At 37.2% G+C, this 24,157-nt stretch overlaps 1 protein-coding gene and 1 long non-coding RNA gene across 51 annotated transcripts in view; one reads left to right on the forward strand and one right to left on the reverse strand.

Annotated features, from left to right (window-relative positions):
- LOC132660066 (uncharacterized) overlaps window positions 1–6,017 on the forward strand; it is a 26,706-nt gene extending 20,689 nt beyond the window's left edge. The window contains exon 3 of the long non-coding RNA XR_009601262.1: window positions 4,993–6,017. This is a non-coding gene — a long non-coding RNA (uncharacterized LOC132660066). The remainder of the gene's footprint in view (window positions 1–4,992) is intronic.
- Window positions 1–24,157, reverse strand: part of ZBTB20 (zinc finger and BTB domain containing 20) — an 863,472-nt gene that overhangs the window by 831,096 nt on the left and 8,219 nt on the right. For 16 of the 50 annotated variants that reach the window (XM_027980108.3, XM_060418087.1, XM_060418088.1 and 13 more), the window contains exon 1: window positions 1–24,157. This exon is cut by the window's left edge and continues 13,683 nt beyond it; it is cut by the window's right edge and continues 8,219 nt beyond it. The exons of the other annotated variants lie outside the window; for them this stretch is intronic. The gene's annotated coding sequence lies outside the window, so the exon portion shown is untranslated. 50 annotated transcript variants of the gene reach the window in all.

The raw sequence follows: 24,157 nt of genomic DNA on the forward strand, positions 1-24,157 counted from the left end.
TTTTATTTCCTCATTAGGAAAAATGGGGCACATGTAGTCAATGAAAATAGATACAAAGTGTTTGACCCATAGTAAAAATTCATTAAATGATAATATATCTTCTCCTTTTATTCCTAAACCAGATGTCCTCATTTTTTTATGTATTATGAATCTCTTCAAACTAGTAATGATTCACATTCACAATTTATATTTTGCCTGTCACATAACAGCTTAAAAACTTTCTTCACATAATTACTAAATTTAACCCTCCCTGCCACACTATGAAGTAATTGGACATTATCCTAATTTTTCACAGAAATAAACTGAGCTCCAGAGAGAGTAAATAATTTGCACAAGATCTCGCAAGAAGTTACAAAATTGAACTCTCACCTACCATTCTATAAAGCCTGCTTCCCCAGCCTCTAAAAAGAAATCCTAGCTAGAACTAACAAACAGAATGTTTTATACTAAGAAAATGATTTATCTAATAATAATAAACATTATTAAACTATTTACATAGGCCCAAACTGAAGTACATATGAATACAAAGGGCATATTCACATTATTATTACTAGTGGTTCTAGGATCTGAGAATTTGTTTGGTGAAGCCAAATATTTTTGTAACACATTCCTAGAAAATGGCTTTTTATTTAAAAAAAAAAAAACAATTAACAAAGATATACTCACATAAAAACCTGTAATTGCTAGTATTGTCATTTAAGGTGGAGCTTGACTTTCAAATAAAATTTGGAGTGTAATTTTATACTCTTCAGTAAACCCTAAGTTTTCTGTTTATTTCTTCCCAAATGATATTATAAGATAGATAAGTTTGGGCGATCTATGTACAGTAAGCTGATTATAGTCATGTACAGCATGCTGATTATAATACTGTATTATATACTTGCAATTTGCTAAGAGAGTAAATCTTAAGTGTTCTCACCACAAAGGAAAAGAAAAATCTATGTGAGGTGATAGATGTGTTAATTAACTAGATTATGGTAATCATTTCACAATGTATAGGTTTATTAAAATATCACATTGTATACCTTTTAAAAAATCATGCTGTACAAGCTAAATATATTCAATTTTTATCAATCATACCTGAATAAAACTTGGAAAAAGTTTTTAAATAAAAAGTATACATAATCTTAAAAAAAGCAGTTGTCTGTGAGCACTGGAGTCATACACTTTGTTTTTAAATACTTTCTGCATTTTCAATACTTTCTATACAGCACATACATTATTTTTACAGTTATAAAATATATTAATAATTACTTTTCATAAAAAATAATACTGGAAAATAGGTATGTCTAAAGTATTGGGTGGTCTATGAAAACAAGGTCACCATTTCATTGAACCAGTTCTGAAAGAATAGCTGATTAAGAACTTAAATAACCACAAGACTCTTAGGATCACATTTAAAAAGTCATTTCTGTGATCCCTTAGTTTCTTTTGTATCTGTTTCTTACTAATTAGAAGAAAATAAAGTATAAAAGTTAAAGGTGTATGGGTTCTAAATTCAGACTGCTTAAATTCAAATCTTGGCCCTACTACTTCAGACAATTCCTTTAATATGATTAAATCTTTTGTCTTCATCTTTAAAATGGGGAAATAAAGTACCTACAGTACAGGGGCTTTTGTGCTAATATAGTAATCCAAGCATTGGTAACAACTAGCATTTCTGATATGAGAAACACAAGGTCCACTGTCCCACAACTAGAAAACCAGAACCAAGATTTAAATCCAGTAGACTATTTCTGGAGTGTGCATGCATGGGTGCTAAGTTGCTTCAGTCAAGTCTGACGCTTTGGGACTCTGTAGACCACAGTCTGCCAGGCTCCTCTCTCCATGGGATTCTCCCAGGAAAGAATACTGGAGTGGGCTTCCATGCCCTCCTCCAGGGGATCTTCCCAACCCAGAAATCTAAGCGGCGTCTCTTACGGCTTCTGCCCTAGAAGGCAGGTTCCACTAGCACCATCTGGAGTATAAACCCTCAAATGCTAAACCCTCAATAAGCTCAGACACATATGAAACGTTTAATAAATCTTAGTTTGTGGTTTTGTGCTTATTTCTAGTTTACCTAAATGACAACCTCTAATGTAGGTTGAGTGAGTGAGTGATAGTATCTCAGTTGTGTCTGACTCTTGGCGACCCCATGGACTGTAGCCTGCCAGACTCCTCTGTCCATGGATTTTTCCAGGCAAGGATACTGGAGTGGGCTGCCATTTCCTTCTCCAGGTTAATGTAGTTTAAACCTTAGTAAAAAGTACACTATTCCGAGGGAGGAGTACATGGGGAATCTCTGTACTTTCCTTTCAATTTTACCGCAAACCTAAAACTGCTCTGGGATTCCTAGGTGGCCAGTGGTAGAGAATCCAGCTCTCAAAGCGGGAGACATAGGGGATGCAGGTTAGATCCCTGGAGAGGGAAGATCCCCTGGAAGGGGAAATGGCAACCTGCCGGGAGCCAGCGTGAGGAATTCCACCCGTGACAAGGTCATGCGGCAGAGCTCTGATGGCAAGGCTAATCAGACCTCAGGTTTTCCCCCTGGAATTTCCTGAGCATCCACCCCCCCCCAAAAAATAAGAATCTGCCTGCTTTTCCACTCTTCTAATATTCTCTGGAAAAAGTCAAATCAGGGCTTAAGTCTTCTGCATTTGAAATGGATGTTTCAGCTTAAGCCCCCTCTGATAACTCTCTAGCTTGCCTAACAGGTTCCCCCTGACCTTTACAGCTTGTGAATTGCTTACAGCCCCCAACCGCCAGAGGCACAAAGCTTAAAAGCATCTTAAAGATACACAGCCTTTTCTAAAGAGTTAAAAATCATATTGGTAGAGGGTTTTCACTGTTGACTCAATGACTGCTGCCAGGCCTCCATATTCTTTATCTTTTAGGCACCTGGGAGGATGTTAATCAATGTAAACGGGATATGGAAAAAGATATATAGTAGTTTTGATGTTAGCAACACTAGACTTTTGAGTTAATTACTTTTCTCTTTGTTATATAACCCTGCACTCCTCTTGTGTCCTTGCTATGTAAGAATGTAACTTTATTTAGTGCTTTCTGAGAATGGCACCAGACTCTGGGAAGATCAACACAAATAAGTCTTCTGGTTGACAAACCCTTATCAGAAAAAGGCTGTAAAATGTTAATTGGCCCTTTTGGCTGGAAGATGATGTAAATCACCTAAGACTTGTGTACACAATTAGGTATGCAGAGAGAAAAGCCTGGTTTTGATAGGAGTCTGGACTGCTAACACTGCATAACTTTGTGTTACCCATTGATCTCCATGTTTTATCAAAAGCATAAAAGGCCTTCTGAATAATAGAGGACGGAGCCAGTCACTGGACTGGTTTCCCCGTGTCTCCTCTTTACTCTAATTTCAGGCTGAATTCCCAACTGGAGCGGGGCAGCTCACTAAGTCTACTTACTTGCCCTGGCTTTTAAGACCCCCGCGAAAGGGAGCCTAAGGAGGGGCACCCTTAGATATTCAAGCGGGCGCCAGTGGCCCAACGTAGATGGTGCAAGCTCCTTGTCTGGAACTTTATTGGCCTTCCCCGTAAGCCAAGTTATTCAGCCTTCTTTTTCCACTTAATTTTCCTACTATACTATTGTTTCTTAATCTAATCTTATATTAATAAACAAATAAGTCTTTCCTCGCCAACACCGTCCTCACTTCGAATTCCCTGGATCCACCGGGGCTGGACCCCTGCAGCAACCCATTCTAGTATTTTTGCCTGGAAAATTCCATGAACAGAGGAGCCTGGCAGGCTATAGTCCAAGTTATTGGTCACAAAGATTCGGACATGACTGAGCAACTGAGCCTAATAGAACTTTTCTAAAAATATAGTCTTTAAATGTAATATGGTTTCCTGGATGGGATTCTGGAACAGAAAAAGACACTAGGTAAAACCTAAGGAAATCTGAATAAACCATGTACTTTAGTTAATAAACACTCATTCATTAATTGTGGCAAATGTACCACAGTAATATAAAATATTAAGGGAAAGCGGGTGTGGGATACATAAGAACTTTGCATACTATGTTCTCAATTTTTCCATAAATCTAAAACTATTATAAAAAATAATATCTATTTGAAAAAAATTCAACAAAAAAAGTCAAGAGGAGTTGTTCTGGGAATGCAAACTTAAAAATTAAGATTTGAGGGGGGAGATACTGTCAGGATGCATTTAGGTCAGACGGGGGCAAAATACAGAGTATCCTAGTACCTTAACCCAGAAAAGGCATTTTTAAAAGATATACAGCTTTGAATGGTTAAAAATTCTCAAATGGGAAATTGAAGAAGATTTAAGATTAGAAACTTTTAAGGAGTAATTAAATGTCCAGAGTCATAAAGCTAGTCTGTGGGAAAGCATGACTCCTAATCCAATGCTCTTTCTACTATGACACACTGACACAATAGAACTTGTTTGCCTTAAGGCAGTAACTTGGTACACTGAAGGAAAAAAAGGAAAAAGTATTGATAACAAAATGGAAAGTCTTTGAGTCAGACTCAAGTATTTTATCTATTATGGCAAAGAATAAGCAGAATTTAAAAACAGCTTTAACTAGAAAATAAAGACACTAGAGATTTAAAAGTAGATGAAACTTCAAAATTAATGGGAAGTGATGACAGGCTTCTCTGTCTGTAGCTTCAGACCTGAGCTTTTGCCTTTTACATAGTAATACAAAGTAACTTTAAAGCCTGGACTGACTATATTAAATTACATAAAACTATAATGTGTCAAGATAAAGTCAATTCTACAGTCTGTGCCCTGAAATTCCCTGAATCCATGTCTTCTTAAAACTAGGCAACAAACCCATCAGTTGGTTGAGTTTAATTTTTATTATTCTGATTGCATTTAAAAACTTTTTTATTATAAAAAATTTGAATCACACAAAAATAGTATATAACAATGAATTCTCTTTTACCCATTATATGCTTCTAATAATTCACATTTTACCTTTCATATTTTATCTATTGATTGCATCTTTTTTTTTTTTTTCTTGTAGTGACTGAACTAACTTAAGATGAAGAACAGAACCATCTTTGGGGAAAGGAAGAAGAAAGGATGGAAGCAATATTTTCAGTCTGCTATTCCATTGAGATTTGAACCAGAAAGATTCCAGACTGTAAGGCAAATAAATACAAGAGGAAGGAGGATAACAGTGAAAATATGTTACCAGAATAACTTAGCTATGTTATTTGACAATCAATGAAACTATTGTCTATGAGGAAGGAGGGTATTTTAAAGAACTAGTTTCCAACTTTTTAGTCTGACACAAAGAAGTAAGGCAAGAAAGATTATAAAGCTTCACTGAGATTATAGTTTCTAAAGATGGGCTTATCTTCGAGGAACATAAAAATTAATTTCATCATGTTTGAATTCACATATCTAATAAGCATCTATAGAAATAACAGTCTGTACTATATGCAAAATTTCAGTGTCACCAAGCTGCTTCTGAACTGTGATGTTGGAGAGATTCTTGAGAGTCCCTTGGACTGCAAGGAGATCCAACCAGTCCATTCTAAAGGAGATCAGTTCTGTGTATTCATTGGAGGGACTGATGTTGAAGCTGAAACTCCAATACTTTGGCCACCTGATGCGAAGAACTGACTCATTGGAAAAGACCCTGATGCTGGGAAAGATTGAAGGCAGGAGGAGAAGGGGACGACAGAGGATGAGATGGTTGGATGGCATCACTGACTTGATGGAAATGGGTTTGGGTGGACTCCGGGAGTTTGTGATAGACAGGGAGGCCTGGAGTGTTGTGGTTCATGGGGTCGCAAAGAGTCAGTCACTACTGAGCGACTGAGCTGAACTGAACTGAAGTCTCAGTTTATTGTGAAAGCTCAAAGTTTTTATAATAAAACATTTTATTTCCCATTAAGTCTCTTTCTGTGCTTGAGAAAGTTTTCCCATTTTTAGATTTTGAAAATTTAAATTAGAATATAAAGTGACTTTGGCAAGTTCAGTGATATTTTTTGTAATCTTAATAAAGGTTTCTAGACATTGGAGAATAAAAATCTCACCTAAGTTTCCTGTCTAACTGTTGAAGGTAGAGACCATTAGAAGCTGGGTATGCAGCAAATATAAGCATATCTAAAACATCTTCACTGAAAAGATTATGTGAACAATGTCATGCTTAACTGTCTCAGTTTTCATCATGAAACAAAAGGCAAAAATTAGCAGGTAGAGATTGGAGATGATGGGGACAGAAGGGTTAAAATGAAATAACTAGCAAGGCACAGCCTAAGTTTTAAAGCACAAATCTAAATATCAAATAAACATTCTTTTTCTCAAATTTACATCCTTCTGATTGACTTTAAATTACAAATCCAATGAACAGAGATGCATTCTTTCCTCTGTATTAATTACCAAAATGTTAGCATGTAGCTATCTCTTGCTCTCCATTCTCTCTTAAATTTAGAAAAATTTCCTTAAACATATTCCATCCTATGTTGCATGTAAATTAAGTTAAATTAGATCTACAGTGTTGGAGAAGACTCTTGAGGGTCCCTTGGACTGCAAGGAGATCCAACCAGTCCATTCTGAAGGAGATCAACCCTGGGATTTCTTTGGAAGTAATGATGCTAAAGCTGAAGCTCCAGTACTTTGGACACCTCATGCGAAAAGTTGACTCACTGGAAAAGACTCTGATGCTGGGAGAGATTGGGGGCAGGAGGAGAAGGGGATGACCGAGGATGAGATGGCTGGATGGCATCACGGACTCAATGGACGTGAGTCTGAGTGAACTCCGGGAGATGGTGATGGGACAGGGAGGCCTAGCGTGCTGTGATTCATGGGGTTGCAAAGAGTCAGACACGACCGAGCGACTGAACTGAACTGAACTGAACAATCCTATATCTCTGGGGATATCCTTTGTTCTCCATAGATTTTAATTCACTCAAAAGGTACACAATTCTGTAATGCCTTTATATGCCCTGCTGTTCCATAATGTCTAAGTGCCTGCTTTTTTGATAAACAGTTGTCTATAAGGATCATTCACACATTGATCCTACTCTTTGCTCTCTCTGACCACACATTCCCACAATTGCTGCACAGTCTGAGTAATATATCTCTATACCTTGCAAGTATCTCAGTGCCCATCCACTGCTTGCAATCAGCTTTTCACTAGCCTACATTTACAAAGCTAGACCACTTTCCAACTACAACTTCTAAATTCTGCCTTCTCTACACACTGATTTCCAATACTGAACACCCACTCTTGAGGCAAAACTAAAAGGTCAAGGCCAAGCAATTTATCTCAAAATTCCAATCACTGTGGAAAACATACCTGATTTTCCATAAAGTTCTAACTCTTGTTTCTTGGTCACAGGCTAGTTCTGTGTGCTGTGCCATTATACACCTCTGCCTACTGCAGCCACTCCAGGTCAATGAGGAGTCTTTCTTCTACTTTCTTTAAATCCATATCCCCTTAAGAGATCTAGTCAGCACACAGTAGAAAAATTAGGAGTCTCATATATCAGCTCTCTGTCACAATCTCTTCATATTTTTGTGGGCGCCTATTTTCATCCATCCCACAGAAAACTTTTTCCTTAACATTGACGTATCACGTAATTTAACAAATACTATTACCAAGAATAGCATATTAATAGTTGAATATATTTTAATGTATGACTTATTAGTAAAATATATTATTTACCTATCTGATTGTATATTTTTATTTTAAAAATCTAAATAGACACTGAATAGAAAACAAAAGAAGCACTGAAGAAAACAAAGGATTAAGAATGGAGGCAGATTAAATTGTCAAAATCAGGTCTTTATAGAAACAGTAAGCAGAATACTTATCAGTCCTGACAAATATGCCACTATACAAGCTCTGGACATCTGAGAAGGGAAAAGGCAAACGAATGAGGGAGGTTCCGCTAGCCAAAGCTAAATATGACCTGAGCTCTGATGCCACGTCATATGCACAATCAACCTGTTACTCAAAACCAGTAACTATACTTCCAATCTTCCACTTCTAAGACAATTTTACATACTTTCTCAAGCTTATATACAAGCTTGCAATATATATATACATATATATATCTTATATATATACATATATTTTCTATTATCTCTCAAGATGACTTTGATGTTAATGTTTAACTGATTCTCCTGAATAAAAATAGTTGGTGCTAAGGCAAAACAAAAGAAGGCTGAGGTATTTAATCATCATAAAATTAATTCTGTTGAAGGATAGCTCAATGAAGTTTTCACAAGGAAACATTCCTTAGTACTACCTGGACTTACCATCTGAATTCCTAGTAAGTGAGTTACCAAGCTGCTTAACATCTTTTTGCCTTTGTTTACTCATCTGTAAAGTGGTGATTAACAATATTAACTATCTCATGGAGTTGCAAGGAACCAACGAGCTAAAAAATGTTGAATATTTAAAAACTGTCTGGCATTTGGTGATATTAAACACAGCTAAAATGGATGAGATTCCATGGGGTAACTTATATTTAGATTCACAAAAATACTCCCAAAAGCATTTTAAGTGAGTAGTACACATTTTTATTTTCTTAAATTGAAGAAATTATGATATCAGCTTGGAATCCTAAAATAAATAACTTAATTTGGAGTGGTATTCAAGTTAAATTAGCTTGAATACTATAAGACTGGCATTATATTTTATTGTTTTTTGCTTTTAAGTTTCATAGGCTGGCTTCATCAACAAACTGCAAGCCAAAATAAGCATTACTGTAAGAAATGCTTTGGATAAACTTGAAGATATTTAAAAAATTATGCGTTGATAACTAGGTTGCATACATAAAGAATGAAGCATATAGCTTCTAAATTAAATTTTAGTTGAGTAGGGGGAGTCTGACATTTAAGAAACGACAGAATAAAAAGATGAATTCTGGGAAACTCTCCCTACCACACAAAAGAACATATTATAAAGCTCCAGTAATCAAGAAAATGTATGAACACAGGGATGGTCAAATCTATCAAGATCACAGAAAAGAAAGTCTATAAATAGACCTTCACTTATATGGACTCTTGCCATGCAAATCACTGAGGAAAGACCAGAACATTTATTAAACAAAGCTGTAAAATTTTGTATCCCTTTAGAAAGAAACCTAATCTTTGATCCATATAGAATATACAAAAATCAACTTCAGAGTATGATTTAGCAAAAGAAAGAAAAAGCACTAACCATAAAGAAAATATTGCTAAGTATGATGACATATTAATTCATTGGAATATCCTACAGGAAATGAAAGGATAACCTATGAGGTAGCAGAAGAAATAGAATTAGTATCTAGAACATATAAAGAACTGGTATTCAGGATTTACTTAGAAGTGAAAGAAACTTATTTCCTGAGAAGAAGAAACTGAAAGAATATTAAGAATTAAGGATAATATTCAATACTCTATAATGACTATATGGGAATAGAATGAAAAAAGAGTAGATACATGTATAACTGACTCACTTTTCTGTACAGCAGAAACTAACACAACATTGTAAATCAACTATACTTCAATAAAAAATTTAATTTTTTTAAAAAAAGGAATTAAGGGATAATCACTATGGTTTGTTGGGCTGAGATCAACTGATAACTTGAAGACTTCCTTGCAACTTCCTATCAAACTGAAACTTGCTTTGAGGGGAATAATCATTGGTGGTTAGAAAATTTTTAAAAGGAGATAGAAAAGAACAGAATTAAAATATGACTAACAATAACATATACATCTAAGTATGCATACAAAGTATTCTAAAAACTTCTGCTCTAGTGACACTAGTATTGTTACACAAAAGCGAAGAGATATAATAAAAATATATCCATCACAATTGCTGTTAACTTCAATTGTGATGGATATATATTTTTTTAACTTCATATTTGATGGTCTTCCCTGGTGGCTCAGAGGTTAAAGCGTCTGCCTGCAATGCGGGAGACCTGGGTTCGATCCCTGGGTTGGGAAGGTCTCCAAGAGAAGGAAACGGCAACCCACTCCAGTATTCTTGCCTGGAGAATCCCCTGGACGGAGGAACCTCGTGGGCTACAGTCCACAGGGTCACAAAGAGTCGGACACGACTGAGCAACTTCACTCACTCCACTCACTCCTCATGATAAAACAATCAAAACACAAATAGAAAGTACGGGCTTCCCTGGTGGCTCAGTTGATCAAGAATTCAACCACAATGCAGCAGACCCAGGTTCAGTCCCTGGGTTGGGAAGATGCTCTGCAGACGGCACTGGCTACCCACTCCAGTATTCTGGTCTGCAGAATTCCATGGACAGAGCAGCCTGGCAGGCTACAGTCCATGGAGTTGCAAAAAGTCAGACCCGACTCAGTGCCTTTTACTTTTTCCAACAGAAAATACAAATATAATGATTAGAATGACTTCATTAAGTAAAATAGAGAACATCAAAAACATTAATTCAGATAGTTTCTACCACTGACCCTGAATAAAGTCTATTTAAAGAAATGCAGACAAAGACTGATATCTCTTTTAGAATCTATCTTGTCAACTTTCTTACAATATTGTCTCCACTACTGGAGGGGCTTTCCTGGTGACTCAGACGGTAAAAAATCTGCCTGCAATGCCAAACCCAGGTTCAATCCCTAGGTTGGGAATATCCCCTGGAGAAGTGAATGGCTACCCACTCCAGTATTCTTGCCTGGAAAATTCCACGGACAGAGAAGCCTGGTGGGCTACAGTACATGGAGTCGCAAAGAAGACACAACTGAGAGACTAACACTTTCCACTACTGGAAGAATAGCGGAGAAACTGAAGGGAAATTAGACTAGCAAATAGCAAGAATATTTATGGAAAAATTACTGGGGCAAGAAAAATTTAAAATGAGAATGTATTCTTGGAAAGTGTCAAGTATAATTTAATTAGACTTAGAGAAACAAGTCCATCCACTCCACTTTTTCCAAAACAGAATCTAAGTATTCCTAATAGTATAGCACAGTATAGTTTCTCTAGTATTAAGATTATACCTGTTTCTTCAATAATGTAAAGGTTTTACTCTTTTGTAGTATTATTTTCAAGCACAAATCATAATATAAGTATTTCCTGATAGTTGCACACACACCCAAAATTAGCCAATGGCACAACTTGTGTCTGGTTACTAAAAGATGATAAAGCTTTTACTATTTATTTAAAGCATCCATGCTATAGGCACTGTTAAATGAAGCTATAAATTACAAGGGAGAGTTTTTAATGAACTATAACAACAGATTACACAGCTGTGCTTAGCTGTCCAAGGCCATTTATTAAGTTAAAACACAGTGCAACACTATTATCACATCCAGATGTGATGAAGGCCCAGACTTCCCACAAAACACGAATATCTCTGTACTAAAAAGAGGACATCAAGACATATACCTAAATAATTTCCCTTAATGACCAGCAAAATAAAGAAATTCCGGAGACTCATCTTAAATTTCGAGCAGTTGAATGTATTCACACCTTTCATAGATCCCACTGTTCTGTCCATTTGATGCTTTGATAGCTTCATCAGTATACATTCTATTATGGATATGTCAAGAGACCTAACATCAAATATGCAAATATATATATGGTGGTGGTGGTTGGTGGTTTAGTCACCAAGTCGTGTCCAAACCTTGCGACCCCATGGACTGTAGCTACCCAGGCCCCTCTGCCCATGGGATTCTCCAGGCAAGAATACTGGAGTGGGTTGCCATTTCCTTCTCCTGATGCTGGAATGGATTGCGGGCGGGAGGAGAAGGGGACGACAGAGGATCAGATGGCTGGATGGCATCACTGACTCGATGAATGCGAGTCTGAGTGAACTCCGGGAGTTGGTGATGGACAGGGAGGCCTGACGTGCTGCGATTCATGGGGTCGCAAAGAGTTGGACACGACTGAGCGACTAAACTGAACTGAACTGAACTGATCTGAACTGATACATACATATATATATACACACACATATCCATTAAGTGTAAAAACTGGCCACCTTCAGATTTTCATCATCATCATCATTCTTTGCACAATTAATGATGTTTTTCAAAGCACTTATATATTTACTACTTCACTTGAACCTCAAAGACTGTGTAAAGTATGTGGTGAAAATACACTATAGTAAAGATTAAGATTCTGAGGCATAGGAGTCAAGTGATTTGTCTGAAATCATATTATATGCTAACATCTTTTTATTTTTAAACATCCTTAAATGCTTTCATTTAGATATTTTATTACCTTATTAAAATCATATTGTAACTAAAATCTATTACATAAATCAGCAAGTATTTATCAGTCAACTTCTATAGGCAAGTCTTCCATTCATGCATAACTGTTGTTATAACTAATTTGTGAAATGACAGGGGTAATATTAGAAATATTTAACAAATGACACAGAAGGTACCAATCAAAGAAAATAAACACTGAACAAAGCGAAACACATCACCTAACTTTTACCAAGGGATATCAGCTACGTTATCGGCCCTGACATGGAATGATCTATGCAATTTGACTTGATATCAAAGTATAAATCATCAAGTCTACCTGGCCTAAAATGCTAGACAATTATCCAAAGATTTTTTAGAACATGTAGAAAATTCTAGTAGCATGTGACACAAAATTAAATAAACTACAAATGTAAAAAAAAAAAAAAAAAAAAAAAAACCCTTGGTGACAATACTCAGAGATATAAAATCATCACCACCAAAATTAGTTGTAATACCTTTAAACATTTTAATCTCTTCATGTATAGCCAAATATACTTAATTTTATTAAAAAGCATAAGGGGGATTTTGAACATGCTGCATGCTAAGTTGCTTCAGTTGTGTCTGACTCTTTGTGACCCTATGGACTACAGCCCACTAGGCTTCTCTGTTCAAGCAATTCTCCAGGCAAGAATACTGGAGTGGGTTGCCATGCCCTCCTTCAAGGGATCTTCCCGACCCAGGGATAGAACCCATGTCTCCTATGTGTCCTGCATTGGCAGGCAGGTTCTTTACTAGCACCATTTGCCTATTTTGGAAATTTCATATAAATGAACTCACACAGTATGTGGACTTCTGTGTCAGACATCTTTCATTTAGCACAGTGTTCTTATGTTGTATCCTTGTTGTAGCTTGTACCAGTATGTCGTTTCTTTTTACGGCTAAATACTACTCTATTGTACACGTATACCACTCTACTGTACATGTATACCACTCTATTGTACACGTATACCACTCTATTGTATACATATACCCATTAGGGCTTCCCTTATGGCTCAGCTGGTAAAGAATCTGCCAGCAATGTAGGAGACACACATATCCATCCACAATCTGCCCAATATACTGGGTTCAACCCCTGGGTTGGGAAGATCTCCTGCAGAAGGGAAAGGCTACCCATTCTAGTATTTTGGCTGGAGAATTCCATGCAGTCACAGAGTCAGACATGACTGAGCGAATTTCACTTTCACAGTTTTGTTTATCCATTTATCAGTTGATGGAGACTTAAGCATCTTCCACTTTTCAACTATAATGAATAATGCTGATAAGAACATCGTGTACAAGTTTTATGTGAACATATATATGCTTTCAATTCTCTTCCACTTCAGAGTGTAATTACTGGTTCTCTTTTTATTTTTATTTTTGGCTTTTTCATCTTCACAAGATTACATATTATATTAGTTTTATCAAAGAGCCAGCTTTAAGATTGATTTTTATTATGTTTTGTTTGGCATTTCATTAATTTCATATTCAAAAAATTAAGTTGCTTTTCTTCTCTTATTTTAGTGTTTATTCTACTTTCTTAAAGTTCCTACATAATCCTTTATTTTCCAGCTTTCTTAATAATGAAGGGATTTAAAGCTATCAACTCTCCTCTGACAGCTTCTTCAGATGTTTTCAACAGCTTTCTACATATTCTTCTTTTCACTGTTTTCCAAACTGTTTTCTTGTTCACTGTTTTCTTGTTTCTTTATCCAAGAGTTATATAGGGGTATTTTCTTTAATTTCTAAATAATAATTTTGTCACTTTATAGAAACTTCTAAAATTCTAATTATACTAACTTATAATCAGAGAATGTCCTTGCAAAATCTCTTTCTAAAATTTATAGTTTTCTTTGTCGCTAAGCACAGAGATATTTAAAAATATTTAAAGAAGGGAATGGCAAACCACTTCAGTATTCATGCCTTGAGAACCCCATGAACAGTATGAAAAGGCAAAAAGATTGGACACTGAAAGATGAACTGAAAGATGAACTCCCCAGTTTGGTAGGTGCCCAATATACTACTGGAGATCAGTGGAGAAATAACTCCAGAAAGAATGAAGGGATGGAGCTAAAGCAAAAACACCCAGTTGTGGATGGGACTGGTGATAGAAGCAAAGTTCGATGCTGTAAAGAGCAATATTGCATAGGAACCTGGAATGTCAGGTTGATGAATCAAGGCAAATTGGAAGTGGTCAAACAGGAGATGACAAGAGTGAACATCAACATTCAAGGAATCAGCGAACTAAGATGGACTGGAATGGGTGAATTTAACTCAGATGACCATTGTATCTACTACTGTGGGCAGGAATCCCTTAGAAGAAATGAAGTAGCCATCATAGTCAACAAGAGTCTGAAATGCAGTACTTGGATGCAATCTCAAAAACGACAGAATAACCTCTGCTCGTTTCCAAAGCAAACCATTCAAAATCATGGTAATGCAAGTCTATGCACCAACCAGTAATGCTGAAGAAGCTGAAGTTGAATGGTTCTATGAAGACCTACAAGACCTTCTAGAACTAACACCCCAAAAAGATGTCCTTTTCATTATAGGGGACTGGAATGCAAAAGTAGAAAGTCAAGAAACACCTGGAGCAACAGGCAAATTTGGCCTTACAAAATGAAGCAGGGCAAAGGCTAATAGAGTTCTGCCAGGAGAATGGGCTGGTCATAGCAAACACCTTCCTCCAATAACACAAGAGAAGACTCTACACATGGACATCACTAGATGGAAGACACTGAAATCAGATTGATTATATTCTTTGCAGCCAGAGATGGAGAAGCTCTACAGAGTCAGCAAAAACAAGACCAAGAGCTCACTGTGGCTCAGATCATGAACTCCTTATTGCCAAATTCAGACTAAAATTGAAGAAAGTGGAGAAAAACACTAGACCATTCAGGTATAACCTAAATCAAATCCCTTATGACTATACAGTGGAAGTGAGACATAGATTTAAGGGACTAGATCTGACAGACAGAGTGCCTGATGAACTATGGACAGAGGTTCGTGACAGGAGAACCTCCTGTCAGGAGACAGGAATCAAGACCATCCCCAAGAAAAAGAAATGCAAAAAAGCAAAATGGCTGTCTGAGGAGGCCTTAAAAATAGCTGTGAAAAGAAGGGAAGTGAAAAGCAAAGGAGAAAAGGAAAGATATACCCATTTGAATGCAGAGTTCCAAAGAATACAAGGAGAGAAAAGAAAGCTTTCCTCGGTGATCAGTGCAAAGAAATAGTGGAAAACAACCAAATGGAAAAGACTAGAGATCTCTTCAAGAAAATTAGAGATACCAAGGGAACATTTTACATAAAGATGGGCTCAATAAAGGACAGAAATGGTAGGGACCTAACAGAAGCAGAAGATATTAAGAAGTGGTGGCAAGAATACATAGAACTGTACAGAAAAATCTTCATGACCCAGATAATCATGACAGTGTGATCACTCACCTAGAGCCAAACATCAGGAGTGTGAAGTCAAGTGGGCCTTACAAAGCATCACTATGAACAAAGCTAGTGGAGGTGATGGAACTCCAGTTGAGCTATTTCAAATTCTGAAAGATGATGCTGTGAAAGCGCTGAACTCAATATGCCAACAAATTTGGAAAACTCAGCAGTGGCCACAGGACTGGAAAAGGTCAGTTTTCATCCCAATCCCAAAGAAAGACAATGTCAAACAATGCTCAAACTACCGCACAATTGCACTTATCGCACACGCTAGTATGGAGAAGGCAATGGCAACCCACTCCAGTACTCTTGCCTGGAAAATCCCATGGATGGAGGAGCCCGGTAGGCTGCAGAAAATGGGGTCGCAAGTCGGGCACAACTGAGCGACTTCACTTTCACTTTTCATGCGTTTGAAAAGGAAACGGCAACCCACTCCAGTGTTCTTGCCTGGAGAATCCCAGGGATGGGGGAGCCTGGTGGACTGTCATCTATGGGGTCGCACAGAGTTGGACACGAGCAAAGCGACTTAGCAACAGCAGCACACACTAGTAAAGTAATGCTTAAAATTCTCCAAGCCAAGCTTCAGCAATACGTGAACCATGAAATTCCAGATGTTAGAGCTGGTTTTAGAAAAGGCAGAGGAACCAGAGATCAAATTGCCAACATCCGCTGGATCATCAAAAAAGCAAGAGAGTTTCAGAAGAACATCTATTTCTGCTTTATTGACTATGCCAAAGCCTTTGACTGTGTGGATGACAATAAACTGTGGAAAATTCTGAAAGAGATGGGAATACCAGACCACCTGACCTGCCTCTTGAGAAACCTGCATGCAGGTCAGGAAGCAACACTTAGAACTGGACATGGAACAACAGACTGGTTCCAAACAGGAAAAGGAGTACATCAAGGCTGTATACTGTCACCCTGCTTATTTAACTTATATGCAGAGTACATCATGAGAAACGCTGGGCTGGATGAAGCACAAGCTGGAATCAAGATTGCCAAGAGAAATATCAATAACCTCAGACATGCAGATGACACCACCCTTATGGCAGAAAGCAAAGAAGAACTAAAGAGCCTCTTGATGAAAGTGAAAGAGGAGGGTGAAAAAGTTGGCTTAAATCTCAACATTCAGAAAACTAATATTATGGCATCTGGTCCCATCACTTCATGGCAAATAGATGGGGAAACAGCGGAAACAGTGGCTTTTTTTTTTCTGGGCTCCAAAATCACTGCAGATGGTGAGTGTAGCCATGAAATTGAAAGATGCTTATTCCTTGGGAGGAAAAGTTATGACCAACCTAGACAACATATTAAAAAGCAGAGACATTACTTTGCCAACAAAGGTCTGTCTAGTCAAGGGTATGGTTTTTCCAGTGGTCATGGATGGATGTGAATGTTGGAGTATAAAGAAAGCTGAGAGCAGAAGAATTGATGCTTCTGAACTGTGGTGTTGGAGCAGACTCTTGAGAGTCCCTTGGACTGCAAGGAGATCCAACCAGCCCATCCTAAAGGAGATTAGTCCTGGGTGTTCACTGGAAGGACTGATGCTGAAGCTGAAACTCCAATACTTTGGCCACCTGATGCAAAGAGCCGACTCATTTGAAAAGACCATGATGCTGGGAAAGATTGAGGGCAGGAGGAGAAGGGGACAACAGAGGACGAGATGGTTGGATGGCATCACTGACTCAAAGGATATGGGTTTAGGTGGACTCTGGGAGTTGGTGATGGACAGGGAGGCCTGGCATGCTGCGGTTCATGGGGTCACAAAGAGTTGGACGTGACTGAACTGAACTGAACTGAAAGAATATCATATTCTATAAATATATTGTTTCAGAGTTATATTATTCCATTTCTCTTGTTGTTCACAGATGTTTAACAGAGATGGCTAGATCTTTCCAATAGTTTTTACTGTACATATTTATCTACTATAAATAAATGTGCTCTATACATATTTATGTGGTTATTTTCTTCATGAACTATGCCTTTTATCATTATAGTGCCCCTTTTGATAACAATGCTGTCAACTTACATTTTCCTATTTCCCTTTTGTTTGAATTTGTGATATTTTTTATGTTCACCACTTTACAAACAACATTTCTTTATAATTTTGACATAGATGGAGGAGCCTGGTGGGCTGCAGTCCATGGGGTCACTAAGAGTTGGACACGACTGAGCAACTTCACTTTCACTTTTCACTTTCATGCATTGGAGAAGGAAATGGCAACCCACTCCAGTGTTCTTGCCTGGAGAATCCCAGGGACAGTGGAGCCTGATGGGTTGCCGTCTATGGGGTCACAGAGTCGGACATGACTGAAATGACTTAGCAGCAGCAGCAGCAGGTATTCTTTTAATGAAATCTGAGTGGTTTATTTTTTAAATTCAATCTAACATCTTTTTTAATGGAAGAATTTAGTCTATTACATTAAATATAATAATGTGCTTAATATTATATCTTCCAGTTATATTTGTTGCATATCCTGCATTATTTTTCTCTTATTTCCCTTTTCTGGATTTTTTTTTTTTTTGCTTAAACAAGTGGCTCTGCATTCTTTTTTCCTTGCTGCTAGGAAAGTTCTAAAGGATGTTCTATCATGCTAATCTTCCCTTTCTCTACTCTAAGGAAGAGGTTCTATTCCCCAACTGTTTCTCATAAATAACATGTTCAGGATATCCTCATTTTTCTTCCTCTTCGTTTCCTTTCTTCTTATCTCCTACCACTCATTTTCACCCTCTTTTACATTTCTGTTTACTCCCTCCATCAACTAAGTTTTGATCAGTTTAGCATATTAAAAATTTTTATATAAATATGCTTATTTCAAAAGCCTGAAATTGTTGTTTCATTACTATTATCTAGTAATTCCCAAGAAGGGTAACCATCAAACAGTTGCACTCATTTCCTTTCCTAGTAAGGTCATGCTTAAAACCTTGCAAGCTAAGCTTCAGCATTATGAAAACCAAGAATTTCCTGAAGTTCAACCTAGGTTTAGAAAAGGCAGAGGAAACAGAGCTCAAATTGCCAACATTCTCTGGCATATTCGATCATAGAGAAAGGAAGCGAATTTCTGAAAAACATCTACCTCTGTTTCATCAACTACACTAAAGCCTTTGACTGTGTGGATCATAACAAACTGTGGAAAGCTCTTAAAGAGATGGGGATACCAGACCATCTTACTTATCTCCTAAGAATCTAATGTGGGTCAAGAAGCAACAGTTAGAACCCTTTATGAACAACTGATTGGTTCAGAATTGAGGTGTATGACAGGGCTGTCCGTTGTCACCCTGTTTATTTAAACTATACGCTGAGCACATGATGAGAAATGCTGGGCTGGATGAATTACAAGCTGGAATCAAGACAGGCAGGAGAAACATCAACAAGCTCAGATGTGCAGATGATACCACGCTAATGGCAGAAAGTGAAGAGGAACTAAAGAGCCTTTTGATGAAGGTGAAGGAGGAGAGAGAAAAAGGTAGCTTAAAATACTAAAAAAACTAAGATTATGGTATCCAGCCCCATTACTTCACAGCAAATAAAAGGGGGAAAGGTGGAAGTAGTGACAGATTTTCTCTTCTTGGGCTCTAAAATCACTTCAGATGGTGACTGCAGCCATGAAATCAGAAGACAACTGCTTCTTGGCAGGAAAACTAGGACAAACCTAGACAATTTGTTGAAAAGCAGAGACATTACTCTGCCAACAAAGGTCCGTATAGTCAAGGCTATGATCTTCCCAGTGGTCACGTACGGTTGTAAAGCTGCATCGTAAAGGCAGAATGCCAAAGAACTGATGTCTTTGAACTGTGGTGCTGGAGAAGACTCCTGAAAGTCCTTTAGAGAGCAAGATCTAACCAGTCAATCTTAAGGGAGATCAACCCTGAATATTCACTGGAAGAACTGATGCTGAAGCTCAGTATTTTGGTCACCTGATACAACTGCCAACTCACTGGAAAAGTCCCTGATGCTGGGAAAGATAGAGGGAGAAGAGGGCGTCAGCAGATGAGATGGCTGGATGGCATCACTGATGCAATGGACATGAACTTGGGCAAACTTCGGGAGATGGTGAGGGACAAAGAGGCCTGGAGTGCTGCATGCCATGGGGTCATGGAGTCAGACACAACTGGGAGACTGAGCGACGACAAGCCATCTATCTGTATCTCTTAATGAAATTATACACACAACACACACACACACAATTGTAAATAAATGCTCATTATTCACCACTATTTCTTTTGCTTTTCATCTGGAAATCTATGCCCTGGTTTATTTGTTGTTTGCTTATAATTTATTCTCAGGTCTTGCATAAGGAATAATAATCCTATGTTCTGAGTTTTGGTTTTCCCTAAATGTATTTCTTTCACCTTGACTAGCAAATAACAACTTTCTGGCCACTGAAATTCTTGACTTGTAGTCATTTTCCTTTTGCAGTCCATTAATGTCATTCTTTGGAAGGAATGATGCTAAAGCTGAAACTCCAGTACTTTGGCCACCTCATGCGAAGAGTTGACTCATTGGAAAAGACTCTGATGCTGGGAGGGATTGGGGGCAGGAGGAGAAGGGGACGACAAAGGATGAGATGGCTGGATGGCATCATTGGCTTGATGGACATGAGCTCTGGTTTGGTTGTTGGAGTATCCTAAATGGCATAAGTGTTAACACTTGGAGAAAAGAAATGTAGATAGTCTACCAATTCCCTGCCAGGTCATGAGGAGGTAGATCACTGTTGCCTTATTTCTGAATTTTCTTTCAGCCTCAGGGACAGAGAAAACTCAGCCAGTGCACTCAGCTACTTGGACTTTTTAGATAGCTGGAGAGACTTGGATATATAAAACAGGCAAAAATTAACCTTTTCTCATTGTGGTTCACACCCTCTGAAGCCCAAACTCTTGGTTACAGTGTCTACTGTTTCCTGATCTTTATCGCTGAACTCCAATACTGTTCTCTAGTTGCTTGCCCAGCTGAAGGAAGAAAACCCTCAAAGCAGTTTTTCTGTCCCAGGTGTCATGGCAATTGTTCACAGATCTCAGCAGTGATTTGATACCAAAAGTCAGGAATTGGAAGTGAAGGAGAAGATTGCCATACCTAGGTCAAGTTGTTTTCTGAATCCTTAATTTTAAAAATATTGGTGGCAGGGGGTGGGGGGCACATATGAATCTGGAGTTATCTGGGACTTTGTTATAATTATTCCCAAGAATCAATACTTCCCTCACAAAGTATACTCTTGAATATATAAAAATGGCAATAAGCTCTCTTTATGTTCTTAGGTACAAATTCCAAAAAAACACTACAGCTATTAATCATTTGAAGTACACTTTAATGAAATCCCAGTTTTAATTATTCTAGGACATAATTATCTTTTGTTTCGGAAACAACTTCAAATCTACGTGCTGCTGTTTCAGTTAGTAGAAAGACAAACTACAACTTCGGCCAGTCATGCTAAGTTTCCTACTGTCTAACTAGCAAGTCTTATAAACAAGAAAAAGCAGATCAGTTGTTATACAGGAATTAAACATCCATCCTACACAGTGGCTTATATGATACTACCCTCCATATTTTTCATAGCCCAATTACCTTTTTTGCTTTTTAGGAGAGCTAAGGATATAATATCAAGAACATTAAAGTGTTTCACTGGACTAGACTTCTAAACATAATAAGGTAAAATAATCTAAAGCTCTGTTTTATAGGTGTGTGAAATTTTATGAACTTATTTTAAGAATTAGGAAGCTCATATAAAATGCTAAAAATCTCATTACAATCTATTAAGTGTAAAAAAATACTCTGGACTGTTTGTTCTACTATCCAGATAGGAATCATATAGGATATGAAATTTGGATTTCATCCTTGAATCACTAGGTAATGTAATTCTGTGTACTCTATTCAATACAATATCCTGAATTGATTGTAGTAGATTTGCTTTACCATTGATGGGCCATATCTGATATATTTCTTTTCTGAATCATGGTAAATATAATTTTTTATTGCAACTTCTGCCATGACAGAATTTCATTAAGTATCTAAAATGATAGAAAAGCATGAGCATGTGTAAAAATATTTGGGTCTTAGAAAAGTACAGAGAAAGCCTATATTAGGTAATAACAACTGGAACAATGCTAAATTTGAACCAGTCAACAGAAAATAAGGAATGATAGTCTGGTAAGCAAGGATCAAGGTAATCTTTCAGGAAAGTTACGAACAGTCTAATCAACCCTGAATCCTCCAAAGTGCCAGAGACTGTGCTAAGCACTAAGGCTTCACAGATTAATAAAATATGGTATTGCCCTTAAGGATCTGCAGTTCAGTGTAGTATAAATCTGAATGCTATCTTTCCAGGTGATGAATGTCAAAGAATGGACGCACCCAATTCTGCATAATACAATTGATCATTACACAAATAATAGAAACAGAGGTATATACGACATGAAATTACAGAAAAAGAACCACCATTTATTTTGGGGTTTTACACACTCTGGCAATTCACTTTATAACAACTGCTGAAATACCTGAATCAGAAAGGTCTGGAATCCCGTTCATTTTCAGCTCAAATCACCCCTTCATCATACTATTGTCTTGTTCTCAAACCTTTGCTAGAAGAAAAATTACCGAGAGGCTGAATTTTCAAAGGTATTTCTCTAAGGGTCAGATATATAAAGGGAAAGTAAGATGCAAACAACACAGCTGTTGAAAAGACTAGGTACTACAGCATGTCAGAAGAACAGAACAAAAGAGTACCAATGACAATAAACTTGAAGGGGAAAGATGTCACACGTAAACTGAATGTTGATTATCTTTCTAACTTCACAGTATATTGTGTTAGAAACATACAAATGTATATTGTAGTGTATTTTTTAATGTACTAGAAATGAGAGTAGTCTGAAGAATATATCAGAGATATTGTCATAAGGAAAACTAAAGACACATAAGTGATAGTGTAGCTCTTCCATTATTCATTGAGTCTGCCCCACCATATATATGTAATATAGCTCAACAATGAATATTACCTCTTAAAAACTTTTGAAGTCTCCAGTACCTTGTAGAAAAAGGGTGACTATGCATTCAGGTATACCTATCCGTATTTGGTTTGACATCATTAAAATTATTTTAAATTTAAAAAAATCACTTTAAAAGTTTATGTAATTCCCTTTTCATTAACTCATATGGGCAATCATAAATATAATCCAAACTCATGTATATTAACTTTGCCTTCACTGATCATTTGAACCTATTACTCCAATAGAAATGCATTCATCCTATCAAATAAAATTGAACCTTTCTTTTGGTATAGCAACAAATGAAGGAAAAGTTACTGTTACTTAAAGGAGTCTAGACTCTATTCCACCTTAAGTCTGCTAGAGCCAGGCTCCATGACTATGGGAAGAGGAGACATCATAAGCTAAATTACAAAATGAAATGAAGTAAAATTAGGCTATAATTTAATTTGTTTTACTCATCAAATTCTCAGCAAAGCTAACAGGTGTTTTCTTATATTTAAAAACTGGACGGCAGACAAAAACTTGTACTATAAATGCCCTTCAGAAATAGTGATTTCAGAATTGAGGGGCACATGGTAGGTACTCAATAAATGACAGCTATTCTCAGATTTACCATATAGGCTTTTGTGCTAAATTGCATTTCTTGGTAATGCATCTAAATTTACTGGCTAATTTTAAGTTAGTATCAATGATCATGCTTTTTATGCCAAAACCATAGCAGCCTTTGTATCCCAAACTCTAGGTGGCTCCTATTTAAGCCAGTTGTTGGCTCTGAAACAACTACAGGGGTTCAAACAACAAAAACACGAGTGCCTTCCAAAGTCAGTAGGATTGACCAAAGTTTTCAATATATTGTTTCTATTCTGCGTCATCCTTATTTTTCTGTATGATCCCAGTTCTTGGTTCCTCAACCTGTTCGATTTAGGTCTCCTTTTTGACCTCTGCCTTCCCAGTACTCCCAGTGTCTAATGCTCCCTTGACCTGCTCCTACTCATTTTCGTCCATCTGCTTTAATATGTTACCCAGCTCCAATGCTGCATCCAAACAAATCAGGCAGCAGCCACCCGGTCCATCCACTGTTAAAACCTTCAGACAAACTCCCTCTCAGGATCTGTACTTCTAGACTGAAAAGTTAATTTAAAAACAAACTTTGGCACAGCAAACATTCCTCCCACTTACAGCTCTTTCACATTGTGCCCTTCTCCAGAACCTTCTCCAAATCCACTATGTCCTTCTTGAAATAAAATTACCAGTACTAATCAGGGTTGGTATTCAGTGAAAATGGTCCCATTAGAGGCATGATGAAGAGTGATTAAGACCTTAGATTTTCTGGAGTTGGACTTGAGTTTGCATTTCCAGCTGTTATATTCTGTGACTTTTAAGAAGTTACTTAACCTTCCTGAGCTTTAGTTTATCTTTAAAAATGACATAATAACAGTGTCTCTCTCAAAATATGTAGATATAACCAACGTCTGGTACAGAATAAGTGCTCATAAATGTTGGCTACTGTAGTTGTTATTGTTATCATTGTTTAGTACAAGAACAGAATATATTTTGTTTTC

Source organism: Ovis aries, chromosome 1 (genome assembly GCF_016772045.2).
Source record: "Ovis aries strain OAR_USU_Benz2616 breed Rambouillet chromosome 1, ARS-UI_Ramb_v3.0, whole genome shotgun sequence".
NCBI classification, from domain to species: domain Eukaryota; kingdom Metazoa; phylum Chordata; class Mammalia; order Artiodactyla; family Bovidae; genus Ovis; species Ovis aries.